Here is a 12,712-nt window from a genome sequence, read left to right as displayed (position 1 = left end):
CTGTTTGTGGGGTTCTGTATGGTGCCACACTCTGTCAGGAGCTGGGGGGGGATCCCCCTACCTATTGGTGGGCAAGGGCCGCGTTCCGTTCCCTGGGGACTTGTGCAGAGTGAGGTCAGTGTGAGATGAGAGCAAGGCTCTTACTCTGGCTGTAGGAAGGGACCCACCTGCGATGGGTTCCATGTGTGCCATTCCTACCGTATAGATGGGAATTCTGTCTTTGATAAGAACTAAAAGCAAGCAACCATTCCTATGTGTTGTAAAAGCTGATTTTTTTTTGGAAGGACCTGTGTACAGTGATCAATCATTCCACGAAGGGGCCAGTGTTCGCCAATTCTTAATACATGTTAAAGATATCAATAGTTCATTGTGAAGGAGACTGGTGGGCAATGATTCTTACAAGATTACATGATTAACATAACATAACAACATAACATAACAAGATGGTAAAAGTAGTCATCAATAATTGGCCAAATGGACCTGGGTGTTCTAACTGTTAATACATGTTTAAAGGAACCAGTGAGCAATGGGTGTTAGTACATGTTAAATGATGTAATCTGCCATTCCCTGAAGGGACCTGTGGACAATGGGTCGGAGTACAGGTTCACTTATGTAATCTACCATTCGCTGAAGAACCTGTGGGCAATGGGTCTTAGTACAGGTTAAATGATTAAATCCACCATTCGCTGAAGGGACCTGTGGGCAATGGGTCGGAGTACAGGTTAAATGATGTAATCCACCCTTCGGTGAAGGGAGCTGTGGGCAATGGGTATTAGTACAGGTTAAATGATGTAATCCACTATTCGCTGAAGGGACCTGTGGGCAAAGGGTGTTAGTACAGGTTAAATTATATAATCCACCATTCGGTGAGGGGACCTGTGGAAATGGGTCTTAGTACAGGTAAAATGATGTAATCTACCATTCTCTGAAGGGACCTGTGGGCAATGTGTCTTAGTACAGGTTAAATGATGTAATCCACCATTTGCTGAAGGGACCTGTGGGCAATGATTTTTAACACTGTTTTTAAAGGAAGATGTGGGCAATGATTCTGGATGCATGTTCAACAAAGTAATACATTATTCCCTGAAGGGACTGGTGTGCCTCAATTCTTACTATGTTAAAGGGATCGAATCAATAGATCATCGTGAAAGGGTCCAGCGGGAACTGATTCTTAATACTTGGTTAACGAAGCGATCGATGATTGCTCAAAGTGACCGGTGTGCTCCAATTGCTAATACATCTTAAAGGAAGCAATGGATTATTCATTGAGGGGACCAGTGGCCAACAGTTCTCAATAAAGAGTAAAGGGTGTAATCGCCAGTTCGTTGAAGGGACCTGAGGACAATGGTTTTTGATAAAGATTAAAGGATGCAATCGACCATTCGTTGAAGGAACCTGAGGGCAATAGTTCTCTATGACGATTAAAGGATGTAATCGACCATTCATTGAAGGGACCCGTCCCGAGGGCAAAGGTTCTCTATAAAGATTAAAGGACGCAATCGACCATTCGTTGAAGGGCCTTAGGGCAAAGGCTCTCTTTAAAGATTAAAGGATGTAATCGACCATTCATTGAAGGGACCCGTCCCGAGGGCAAAGGTTCTCTATAAAGATTAAAGGACGCAATCGACCATTCGTTGAAGGGACCTGAGGGCAATGATTTTTAATAAATGCTAAAGATCATTAGTCAAAGGGTTCCGTTTCCTCCAATTAGTCATACATGTTAAAGGAAGTGATCGCTCATTCGTCAAGGAGACTGTGCACCCTGATTCTTACGACATGCTAAAGAAATTGATGGATCAATCATGAAAGGGATCGGTGTGCCCTGATTCCTAAAACATGCTAAAGAAATTGATGGATCATTTAACGAAGGGACCTGTGTGCCCTGATTCTTAATTCATGCTAACGGTGGCTATAGATCATTGGTCGAATGGTATTTTTTATCCAATTTGTAATACAGGTTAAAGGAAGTGATCGCTCATTTGTCAAGGAGAATGAGTGCCCTGGTTCTTAATACATGCTAAACGTGGCTATCGATCATTGGTTGAAGCCAGGTACATGTGTGATCCAATTTTTCATGGATGATCTATTAACAAAGGGACCAGTGGACAAGAATTAAAAATCCATGTCAAAGGAATTCATTGATCCTTTAATGACGGGGACGTGGGCAATGATTCTTAGTACACATTACTTGGTCGAAGGGACCCATGTGCTCCAATGTTTAATAAATGGTAACGTAAGTAGTTGATAATTACGCAACGATTTCTAATCCATCTTCCAGGAAGAGATTGTTTTCTGATGATACCGGGTTGCCCCGGTTATGACCACTTCCTGTAGGAAATGACTGTCTGCGATGCGGCACAGGCACTCCAATCACTTCTACACGTCGTAGCAAGCAATCATTTTCCAAAAGACCAGCGTCCTATGATTTCCATGACATGTGACAAGCAGCATTTTCATCATTTGTTGAAGAGATCTTTGTGACAGATTCCTACTACATGTTGTAGGAAGTGATTGCTTGTGTGATGGGCCTGTGTACTCGGATTGTAGCAAAATATTATAGGAAGTACTCACACTCTAGTGGGGATTGTGTGCTCAGATCCCTACGACATAGTGCAGGATGTGGTTGTTCCGCAAAAGAACATGCTGTCACTCTCTGGTAGGGCTTGTGTGCTCAGATTCCTACCGCAGGTTGTCAGACGTAATCACTCTCTCATTGGGCCCGTGTCCTGAGATTGCTACTGCGTGTAGTAGGAAGTGGGCATTCCCTGATAATGACTATGTGCTCAGATCCCTACTACATGTTGAAGAATGCGATTGCCCTCAAGCGGAGTCTGTGGGCTCATACTCCTACCACATGCCGTAGGACGTGGTCGCTCTCTGGTGGGGCCCGTGTGTTTAGGTTTCTACTACACTGTGTGGGAAGCGGTTGTTCTCTGATGGGGCATGTGTGCTGAGATCCCTACTACATGTTGAAGAATGCGATTGCCCTCAAGCGGAGTCTGTGGGCTCATACTCCTACCACATGCCGTAGGACGTGGTCGCTCTCTGGTGGGGCCCGTGTGTTTAGGTTTCTACTACACTGTGTGGGAAGCGGTTGTTCTCTGATGGGGCATGTGTGCTCAGATCCCTACTACATGTTGAAGAATGCGATTGCCCTCAAGCGGAGTCTGTGGGCTCATACTCCTACCACATGCCGTAGGACGTGGTCGCTCTCTGGTGGGGCCCGTGTGCTGAGATTACTACTACACGTTGTAAAAAGGGATAACTCCCGGATGGGGCTCTGGGCACAGATTCCTTTTAAATGCTGTAGGGTGTGATGACTCCAATCTGATTGGTGTGCTCAGATTCCTAGGGCATGTTGTAGGAAGCAGTCACTCTCTGGTGGGGGCCTGTGTGCTTAGGTTCTCGATACGTTTTGTTGGAAGTGGTCACTCTATAGCATGCCTACGTACTCAGATTCCTACTGCCTTTTGTAAGATGTGGTTGCTCTCTGATTGGGTATGTGTGCTCAGATTCCTAAAATATAATGTAGAAAGTTGCCGCTTTGGTAAGGGCCCTGTGCACTCAGATTTCTACTGCATACCATAGCACGTGGTCACACTCTGATGCGGCCTGACTGCTCAGATTCTCACTGTACTTTGTTGGAAGTGGTCACTTTATAACATGCCCATGTACTCAGATTCCCACTGCGTGTTATAGGAAGTAGTCTCTTCCTGACTGGGATTTTGTGCTCAGATTCCTAAAATATAATGTAGAAAGTGACCTCTTTGGTAAGAGCCCTGTGCACTCAGATACCCACTCTATGTTGTAGGAAGTGGTCACTCTCTGATGGGGTCTGATGTGTGCTCAGATTCCTACTCTATGCTATAGGAAGTGGTCAGTCTTGGATGGGGCCTGTGTGCTTAGATTCCTACTCTATGTTGTAGGAAGTGGCCAGTCTTGGATAGGGCCTGTGTGCTCAGATTCCCACTCTATGTTGTAGGAAGTGGCCAGTCCTGGATAGGGCCTGTGTGCTCAGATTCCCGCTCTATGTTGTAGGAAGTGGCCAGTCTTGGATATGGCCTGTGTGCTCAGATTCCCACTCTATGTTGTAGGAAGTGGCCAGTCTTGGATAGGGCCTGTGTGCTCAGATTCCCGCTCTATGTTGTAGGAAGTGGCCAGTCTTGGATAGGGTCTGTGTGCTCTGATTCCCACTCTATGTTGTAGGAAGTGGTCACTCTTGGATAGGGTCTGTGTGCTCAGATTCCTACTCTATGTTGTAGGAAGTGGCCAGTCTTGGATAGGGCCTGTGTGCTCAGATTCCCACTCTATGTTGTAGGAAGTGGCCAGTCTTGGATAGGGCCTGTGTGCTCAGATTCCTACTCTATGTTGTAGGAAGTGGCCAGTCTTGGATAGGGCCTGTGTGCTCAGATTCCTACTCTATGTTGTAGGAAGTGGCCAGTCTTGGATAGGGCCTGTGTGCTCAGATTCCTACTCTATGTTGTAGGAAGTGGCCAGTCTTGGATAGGGTCTGTGTGCTCTGATTCCTACTCTATGTTGTAGGAAGTGGCCAGTCTTGGATAGGGTCTGTGTGCTCAGATTCCTATACTCTATGTTGTGGGACGTGGCCAGTCTTGGATAGGGCCTGTGTGCTCAGGTTCCTACTCTATGCTGTAGGAAGTGGCCAGTCTTGGATAGGGCCTGTGTGCTCGGGTTCCTACTACATGTTGTAGAAAGCAATCACTCTCTGATAGGGTCTGTGTGCTCAGATTCCTACTCTATGTTGTGGGAAGTGGCCAGTCTTGGATAGGGCCTGTGTGCTCAGATTCCCGTTCTATGTTGTAGGAAGTGGCCAGTCTTGGATAGGGCCTGTGTGCTCAGATTCCCGCTCTATGTTGTAGGAAGTGGCCAGTCTTGGATAGGGCCTGTGTGCTCAGATTCCTGCTCTATGTTGTAGGAAGTGGCCAGTCTTGGATAGGGCCTGTGTGCTCTGATTCCCACTCTATGTTGTAGGAAGTGGTCACTCTTGGATAGGGTCTGTGTGCTCAGATTCCTACTCTATGTTGTAGGAAGTGGCCAGTCTTGGATAGGGCCTGTGTGCTCAGATTCCCACTCTATGTTGTAGGAAGTGGCCAGTCTTGGATAGGGCCTGTGTGCTCAGATTCCTACTCTATGTTGTAGGAAGTGGCCAGTCTTGGATAGGGCCTGTGTGCTCAGATTCCTACTCTATGTTGTAGGAAGTGGCCAGTCTTGGATAGGGCCTGTGTGCTCAGATTCCTACTCTATGTTGTAGGAAGTGGCCAGTCTTGGATAGGGTCTTTGTGCTCTGATTCCTACTCTATGTTGTAGGAAGTGGCCAGTCTTGGACAGGGTCTGTGTGCTCAGATTCCTATACTCTATGTTGTGGGACGTGGCCAGTCTTGGATAGGGCCTGTGTGCTCAGGTTCCTACTCTATGCTGTAGGAAGTGGCCAGTCTTGGATAGGGCCTGTGTGCTCGGGTTCCTACTACATGTTGTAGAAAGCAATCACTCTCTGATAGGGTCTGTGTGCTCAGATTCCTACTCTATGTTGTGGGAAGTGGCCAGTCTTGGATAGGGCCTGTGTGCTCAGATTCCCGTTCTATGTTGTAGGAAGTGGCCAGTCTTGGATAGGGCCTGTGTGCTCAGATTCCCACTCTATGTTGTAGGAAGTGGCCAGTCTTGGATAGGGCCTGTGTGCTCAGATTCCTACTCTATGTTGTGGGAAGTGGCCAGTCTTGGATAGGGCCTGTGTGCTCAGATTCCTACTCTATGCTGTAGGAAGTGGCCAGTCTTGGATAGGGCCTGTGTGCTCAGATTCCCGCTCTATGCTGTAGGAAGTGGCCAGTCTTGGATAGGGCCTGTGTGCTCAGATTTCTACTCTATGCTGTAGGAAGTGGCCAGTCTTGGATAGGGCCTGTGTGCTCGGGTTCCTACTACATGTTGTAGAAAGCAATCACTCTCTGATGGGGTCTGTGTGCTCAGATTCCTACTACATGCTGTAGAAAGCAATCCCTCTCTGATGGGGTCTGTGTGCTCAGATTCCTACTACATGCTGTAGAAAGCAATCACTCTCTGATGGGGTCTGTGTGCTCAGATTCCTAGGGCACGTTGTAGGAAGTGGTGGGTGTCTGATGGGGCCTTTGTGCTGGGATTCTGTAACATGCCCATGCACTCAGATTCCTCACGCGTGTTGTAGAAAGTGCTCGCCCTCGGGTGTGCTCAGACCCTTACTACACGTTGCAGGAGGTGGCCTCTCTATGGCGGGACCTCTGCCCTCAGATTCTCTATGTTCCAGCAAGAGGTCACTTTGCGTCTTGCTACTTGCTGTCGCAGGGGGAGGGTGGGGGGAGCTGTGTTACGGACCCTGCGTACTGAGATTCCTGCTATATATTGTATATGCCCCGTAGTACCACGCGCGTCATAGCACCTCTCAAATGCTCCCAAATGTTGGACTCGGGTCCCCCTGAAAGCGCTTTGGGGCGTAATTATGGCGAAAGGCGCTATAACAAATGACAAGCGGGTGAATGAATAAGAAGCCCCTCTCTGCCAGGCTTCCTTTATACGTTGTAGGATCATGTAAGGTACCCTACAGCCATGTCCCACTGTCCTCTGCTTTTTGGGCCCGCCGGTGGGCCGTGCACGCAGAGAAATGCGCCTTGGACCACGGCGGGGCCAAAGCACATGTTGGCAGACATGGCGGCCGCAGCAGGGGGTTTGGCTTGTGCCCGCAGAGGAGTGCCACCAAGGATGCCCTGCCTTTTCTGGGGCAATGGCGTGGGCATGCCAGAGAGGGGCATCCTTTGGGTGGCACAACAGCCGTGTATGATGTGGCACAGCAGTGCGTGGGGTGGGGTGGGGGGAGAGGCCACACCTTGGCTCTCTGAATGGAAGAGTGGCGGGTGGGGGCGCTGGTCAGGCGTCAGCCCCGATAGGTTTAGGGGGCCTGCGGTGATGTCGTCAGTCCCCCGGTCACGGAGCGGGGATCGGGTTGACGTCGGTTGTGTAACCCCTTGACCCCTGTGTGTGTAGCCGGGATTTAAGGCGTGGCGGTGGGGCCACACCCGTGTCCGTTCTGTAAAAGGGCGGGGGAGGATTCCTGTGTGGGGGGGGTCCAGTACGCACGACCCTTCTGCGTATGACCACGGCGGGGTGGGCGCCTTGGCTCCTCTCTCTGGGCAGGGGTGGATGGTCTCAGGCGGTTCAGAGGGCACGGCCTTGGCTCTGCGTTGAGTACTGAGAGATGGGGTGGGGGTTCAGGGGAATCCTATGAGGGGGTGGAGGGGGTATGCCGTGGTGTGGGTGACACCGGGGGTCCGCATGGAACGCGGGTGTGGTGGGAGTGGCCGCGCCCCGCATCTCTATGGAGCAAGGATTGGCGATGGAGGGGGTGGAGGGGAGGGGGTCCGTAGAGTATGGGGCAAGGGCTGGGTGGGTGCCAGGGGCGATGTGAGAGTGGGCATAGATCTGGATCCTTGTGGATCGCGGAAGTGGGGGGGGGTCCTTGGCCTCTGTGGATGGAGCAGGGGCTGAGAAGCGATGGCGGAGCAGGGGCGGACAGCGAGGCCGGGGGGGCTTTGCATGGGAGTGGCTGGGGGCTGATTAAGGAGTGGGCAGCTGGGCTCGTCGCGCTGGTGAAGGGAAGAGTAAGGAGGTGGGGGGGGCAAAGGTTTACATGGAGCAAGGCGCCTGGACGGAAAGAAGGGCCGACCCTATGCCTTCTCGGTGAGCGCAGACATGGGCGGGTCGCGATGCTGGGAGGGTGAGGTCCGCCATGGGTGCACCCCCAGGAAGCGGACCCCCAGGATTACATATGTCAGGAAGGTAGAGGTGAAAAGGAGTAGACCCCCCCACTCACCATAGGTCGAGCTGGTGCGCCGGGTCCATCCTCGGGTCCTGCTGTCCGCCTCCTTCCTCCACTGCTGCCAGCTGCCCCTTCACCCCCCCCCACTCCCCCATCCTTACCACCCTCTGCCCCTTCGCCCAACCTGAGACAATCCCTGGGCTTCTTCTCGCTGCAGCTCGTCTCAATCCCGTTTTGACATCCCTGCCTCTCCCCTCTCCTCCCTCCCACATCCCTCCCACCCCTCGCTTTCCCCCACCTCCGCCCTCCCCTCCCCCTCCCTCCCCTCACACGTCTTCCTTCAGCCCCCTCCATCTTTCGGAGCACGGAGCCCATCCTCAGCCTGGCTTGGGATGGGGGGAGACGGGGGATGGAGTCAGTGCGGGGCGGGGGGTACATATTTGTGACAGCATAAGGGCGGGTGGGGTGGAGGAGGAAGAGGGGAGAGAAGAAGAAAGGCCGGGAAGGGAAAGACGAAGGCTGGAATGGGAGAAAGGGAATGTGGAAGGGAGAGTGGAAAAGGCAGGGGAGAGAAAGGAAGACGGGAGGGGGAGAGGGGGCAAGGTGGGGGTGGTGGAGGGAGGGACTGAAAGAAGGGAAAGAGAAGACAAGGGGGGGGGGAGTGAAGGAAGAGAAAAGCAGCCAAAGGAGGAGAAGAAAAGCGGAGACAGGCGGAGAAAAAGGACATGACAGGAAATGGAGGGGGAGGAGGGTCAAGACAGGGAGGGTGTAAGAAGCAGGGGGGTAAATGAAGGGAAAAAGAAGACAAACGGGGAAAAGTGAAGGAAGAGAAAAGCAGCCAAAGGAGGAGAAGAAAAGGGGAGAGAGAAATAGAAGAATAGCAGGAGAGGGGGAAATGCAGGGAGGGGTGTAAGAAGGAGGGATACATGAAGGGAAAGAGAAGAAAAGCAGGGGGAAATGGGAAGAAAGTGAAAACAAGCAGGAGGAGAAGAGAAAAGGAGAGAGAAAGAGAAATAGGAGAATGACAGGAGGTGAGGGGGAAGACAGGGGCGAGATGGTGAAAATGAAACGAGGAGGCAGTAAATGAAGGGAAAGAGAAGATATCAAGGGAGGAGAAGATAAAGAAAAGAAACACGCGGCGAAAAGGGGGGAAAGAGAAAAAGGAGCAGGGGAGGGAGGGACACAGACAGGAAGGGAGAGAGTGAAAATGAAAGGGGGAGGGAGTAAAATAAGGGACAGACAAGCCAAGCAAGGAGAAAAGGGGAGGAGGAGGAGAACTGAGTGGGAAGAGAAAAGGGAGATAATCCGAGAGGTGTGTGAATCGTATGAGCAAGGAGGGTGCGAAGTAAAGGAGGAACAGGGCAGGGGGGCGTGAGCAGAAACACGGAGGGGAGCAGGGGTGAGAAGGCGAACTAATGGGGAAGAGGAGGGAAGAGGGACGGGGAAGAGTAGGGTGGGGCGAGTAGAGTGAGCAGAGGAGAAAGAGTGGAAGAGGAAGAGGGAGGAGTAGGAGAAGCAGCCAGAGAAGGAGGAGAGTAGGGCAGGGCGAGCAGAGTGAGGAGAGGAAGAGGGGGGAGTAGGAGAAGCAGCCAGAGGAGGGGGAGAGTAGGGCAGGGCGAGCAGAGTGAGGAGAGGAAGAGAGGGGAGTAGGAGAAGCAGCCAGAGAAGGAGGAGAGTAGGGCAGGGCGAGCAGACTAAGGAGAGGAAGAGAGGGGAGTAGGAGAAGCAGCCAGAGAAGGAGGAGAGTAGGGCAGGGCGAGCAGAGTGAGGAGAGGAAGATGGGGGAGTAGGAGAAGCAGCCAGAGGAGGGGGAGAGTAGGGCAGGGCGAGCAGAGTGAGGAGAGGAAGAGAGGGGAGTAGGAGAAGCAGCCAGAGAAGGAGGAGAGTAGGGCAGGGCGAGCAGAGTGAGGAGAGGAAGATGGGGGAGTAGGAGAAGCAGCCAGAGGAGGGGAGAGAGAAGGAGGAGAGTAGGGCAGGGCGAGCAGAGTGAGGAGAGGAGAAAGAGTGGAAGAGGAAGATGGGGGAGTAGGAGAAGCAGCCAGAGAAGGGGGAAGAGTAGGGCAGGGCGAGCAGAGTGAGGAGAGGAGAAAGAGTGGAAGAGGAAGATGGGGGAGCAGGAACAGCAGCCAGAAGAGGGGAGATAGAAGGAGGAGAGTAGGGCAGGGCGAGAGGAGAAAGAGTGGAAGAGGAAGAGGGGGGAGTAGGAGACGCAGCCAGAGGAGGGGAGAGGGAAGGGGAAGAGTAGGGCAGGGCGAGCAGAGTGAGGAGCAGAGAAAGAGTGGAAGAGGGAGGAGTAGGAGAAGCAGCCAGAGGAGGGGGGAGAGAAGGAGGCGAGTAGGGCAGGGCGAGCAGAGTGAGGAGAGGAGAAAGAGTGGAAGAGGAAGAGGGGGAGTAGGAGAAGCAGCCAGAGAAGGGGGAAGAGTAGGGCAGGGCGAGCAGAGTGAGGAGAGGAGAAAGAGTAGAAGAGGGGGAGTAGGAGAAGCAGCCAGAGAAGGAGGAGAGTAGGGCAGGGGGAGCAGAGTGAGGAGAGGAGAAAGAGTGGAAGAGGGGGAGTAGGAGAAGCAGCCAGAGAAGGGGGGAGAGTAGGGCAGGGCGAGCAGAGTGAGGAGAGAAGAAAGAGTGGACGAGGAAGAGGGGGAGTGGGAGAAGCAGCCAGAGAAGGAGGAGAGTAGGGCAGGGCGAGCAGAGTGAGGAGAGGAGAAAGAGTGGAAGAGGAAGAGGGGTAGTAGGAGAAGCAGCCAGAGAAGGGGAAGAGTAGGGCAGGGCGAGCAGAGTAAGGAGAGAAGAAAGAGTAAAAGAGGGGGAGTAGGAGAAGCAGCCAGAGAAGGGGGAAGAGTAGGCCAGGGCGAGCAGAGTAAGGAAAGAAGAAAGAGTAGAAGAGGGGGAGTAGGAGAAGCAGCCAGAGAAGGGGGAAGAGTAGGGCAGGGCGAGCAGAGTAAGGAGAGGAGAAAGAGTGGAAGAGGGGAGAGTAGGAGAAGCAGCCAGAGAAGGGGGAAGAGTAGGGCAGGGCGAGCAGAGTAAGGAGAGGAGAAAGAGTGGAAGAGGGGGGAGTAGGAGAAGCAGCCAGAGAAGGAGGAGAGTAGGGCAGGGCGAGCAGAGTGAGGAGAGGAGAAAGAGTAGAAGAGGAAGAGGGGGGAGTAGGAGAAGCAGCCAGAGAAGGGGGAAGAGTAGGGCAGGGCGAGCAGAGTGAGGAGAGGAGAAAGAGTGGAATAGGAAGAGGGGGAGTAGGAGAAGCAGCCAGAGAAGGGGGAAGAGTAGGGCAGGGCGAGCAGAGTAAGGAGAGAAGAAAGAGTAGAAGAGGGGGAGTAGGAGAAGCAGCCAGAGAAGGGGGAAGAGTAGGGCAGGGCGAGCAGAGTGAGGAGAGGAGAAAGAGTAGAAGAGGAAGAGGGGGAGTAGGAGAAGCAACCCAGAGAAAGGGGAAGAGTAGGGCAGGGCGAGCAGAGTAAGGGGAGGAGAAAGAGTGGAAGAGGGGGGAGTAGGAGAAGCAGCCAGAGAAGGAGGAGAGTAGGGCGGGGCGAGCAGAGTGAGGAGAGGAGAAAGAGTGGAAGAGGGGGGAGTAGGAGAAGAGGCCAGAGAAGGAGGAGAGTAGGGCGGGGCGAGCAGAGTGAGGAGAGGAGAAAGAGTGGAAGAGGAAGAGGGGGGAGTAGGAGAAGCAGCCAGAGAAGGAGGAGAGTAGGGCGGGGCGAGCAGAGTGAGGAGAGGAGAAAGAGTGGAAGAGGAAGAGGGGGGAGTAGGAGAAGCAGCCAGAGAAGGAGGAGAGTAGGGCGGGGCGAGCAGAGTGAGGAGAGGAGAAAGAGTGGAAGAGGAAGAGGGGGGAGTAGGAGAAGCAGCCAGAGAAGGAGGAGAGTAGGGTGGGGCGAGCAGAGTGAGGAGAGGAGAAAGAGTGGAAGAGGAAGAGGGGGGAGTAGGAGAAGCAGCCAGAGAAGGAGGAGAGTAGAGTGGGGCGAGCAGAGTGAGGAGAGGAGAAAGAGTGGAAGAGGAGGAGGGGGGAGTAGGAGAAGCAGCCAGAGAAGGAGGAGAGTAGGGTGGGGCGAGCAGAGTGAGGAGAGGAGAAAGAGTGGAAGAGGAAGAGGGGGGAGTAGGAGAAGCAGCCAGAGAAGGAGGAGAGTAGGGTGGGGCGAGCAGACTGAGGAGAGGAGAAAGAGTGGAAGAGGAAGAGGGGGGAGTAGGAGAAGCAGCCAGAGAAGGAGGAGAGTAGGGTGGGGCGAGCAGAGTGAGGAGAGGAGAAAGAGTGGAAGAGGGGGGAGTAGGAGAAGCAGCCAGAGAAGGAGGAGAGTAGGGTGGGGCGAGCAGAGTGAGGAGAGGAGAAAGAGTGGAAGAGGGGGGAGTAGGAGAAGCAGCCAGAGAAGGAGGAGAGTAGGGTGGGGCGAGCAGAGTGAGGAGAGGAGAAAGAGTGGAAGAGGAAGAGGGGGGAGTAGGAGAAGCAACCAGAGAATGAGGAGAGTAGGGCGGGGAGAGCAGAGTGAGGAGAGGAGAAAGAGTGGAAGAGGGGGGAGTAGGAGAAGCAGCCAGAGAAGGAGGAGAGTAGGGTGGGGCGAGCAGAGTGAGGAGAGGAGAAAGAGTGGAAGAGGAAGAGGGGGGAGTAGGAGAAGCAGCCAGAGAAGGAGGAGAGTAGGGCGGGGCGAGCAGAGTGAGGAGAGGAGAAAGAGTGGAAGAGGAAGAGGGGGGAGTAGGAGAAGCAGCCAGAGAAGGAGGAGAGTAGGGCGGGGCGAGCAGAGTGAGGAGAGGAGAAAGAGTGGAAGAGGAAGAGGGGGGAGTAGGAGAAGCAGCCAGAGAAGGAGGAGAGTAGGGCGGGGCGAGCAGAGTGAGGAGAGGAGAAAGAGTGGAAGAGGAAGAGGGGGGAGTAGGAGAAGCAGCCAGAGAAGGAGGAGAGTAGAGCGGGGCGAGCAGAGTGAGGAGAGGAGAAAGAGT

At 53.2% G+C, this 12,712-nt stretch overlaps 1 long non-coding RNA gene across 1 annotated transcript in view; it reads right to left on the bottom strand.

Moving 5' to 3' along the window:
* The window catches only part of LOC138447802 (uncharacterized), a 257,684-nt gene extending 249,694 nt beyond the window's left edge, over positions 1-7,990 (bottom strand). Inside the window, exon 1 of the long non-coding RNA XR_011259953.1 lies at positions 7,856-7,990. This is a non-coding gene — a long non-coding RNA (uncharacterized lncRNA). The remainder of the gene's footprint in view (positions 1-7,855) is intronic.
* Positions 7,991-12,712: the final 4,722 nt, after the last annotated feature.

This window comes from Ambystoma mexicanum, chromosome 3q (genome assembly GCF_040938575.1).
Source record: "Ambystoma mexicanum isolate Mex_15411 chromosome 3q, UKY_AmexF1_1, whole genome shotgun sequence".
Classification (NCBI taxonomy): domain Eukaryota; kingdom Metazoa; phylum Chordata; class Amphibia; order Caudata; family Ambystomatidae; genus Ambystoma; species Ambystoma mexicanum.
The sequence above is the reverse complement of the archived record's forward strand: the minus strand, read 5'-3'. Positions and strand labels throughout refer to the sequence as shown.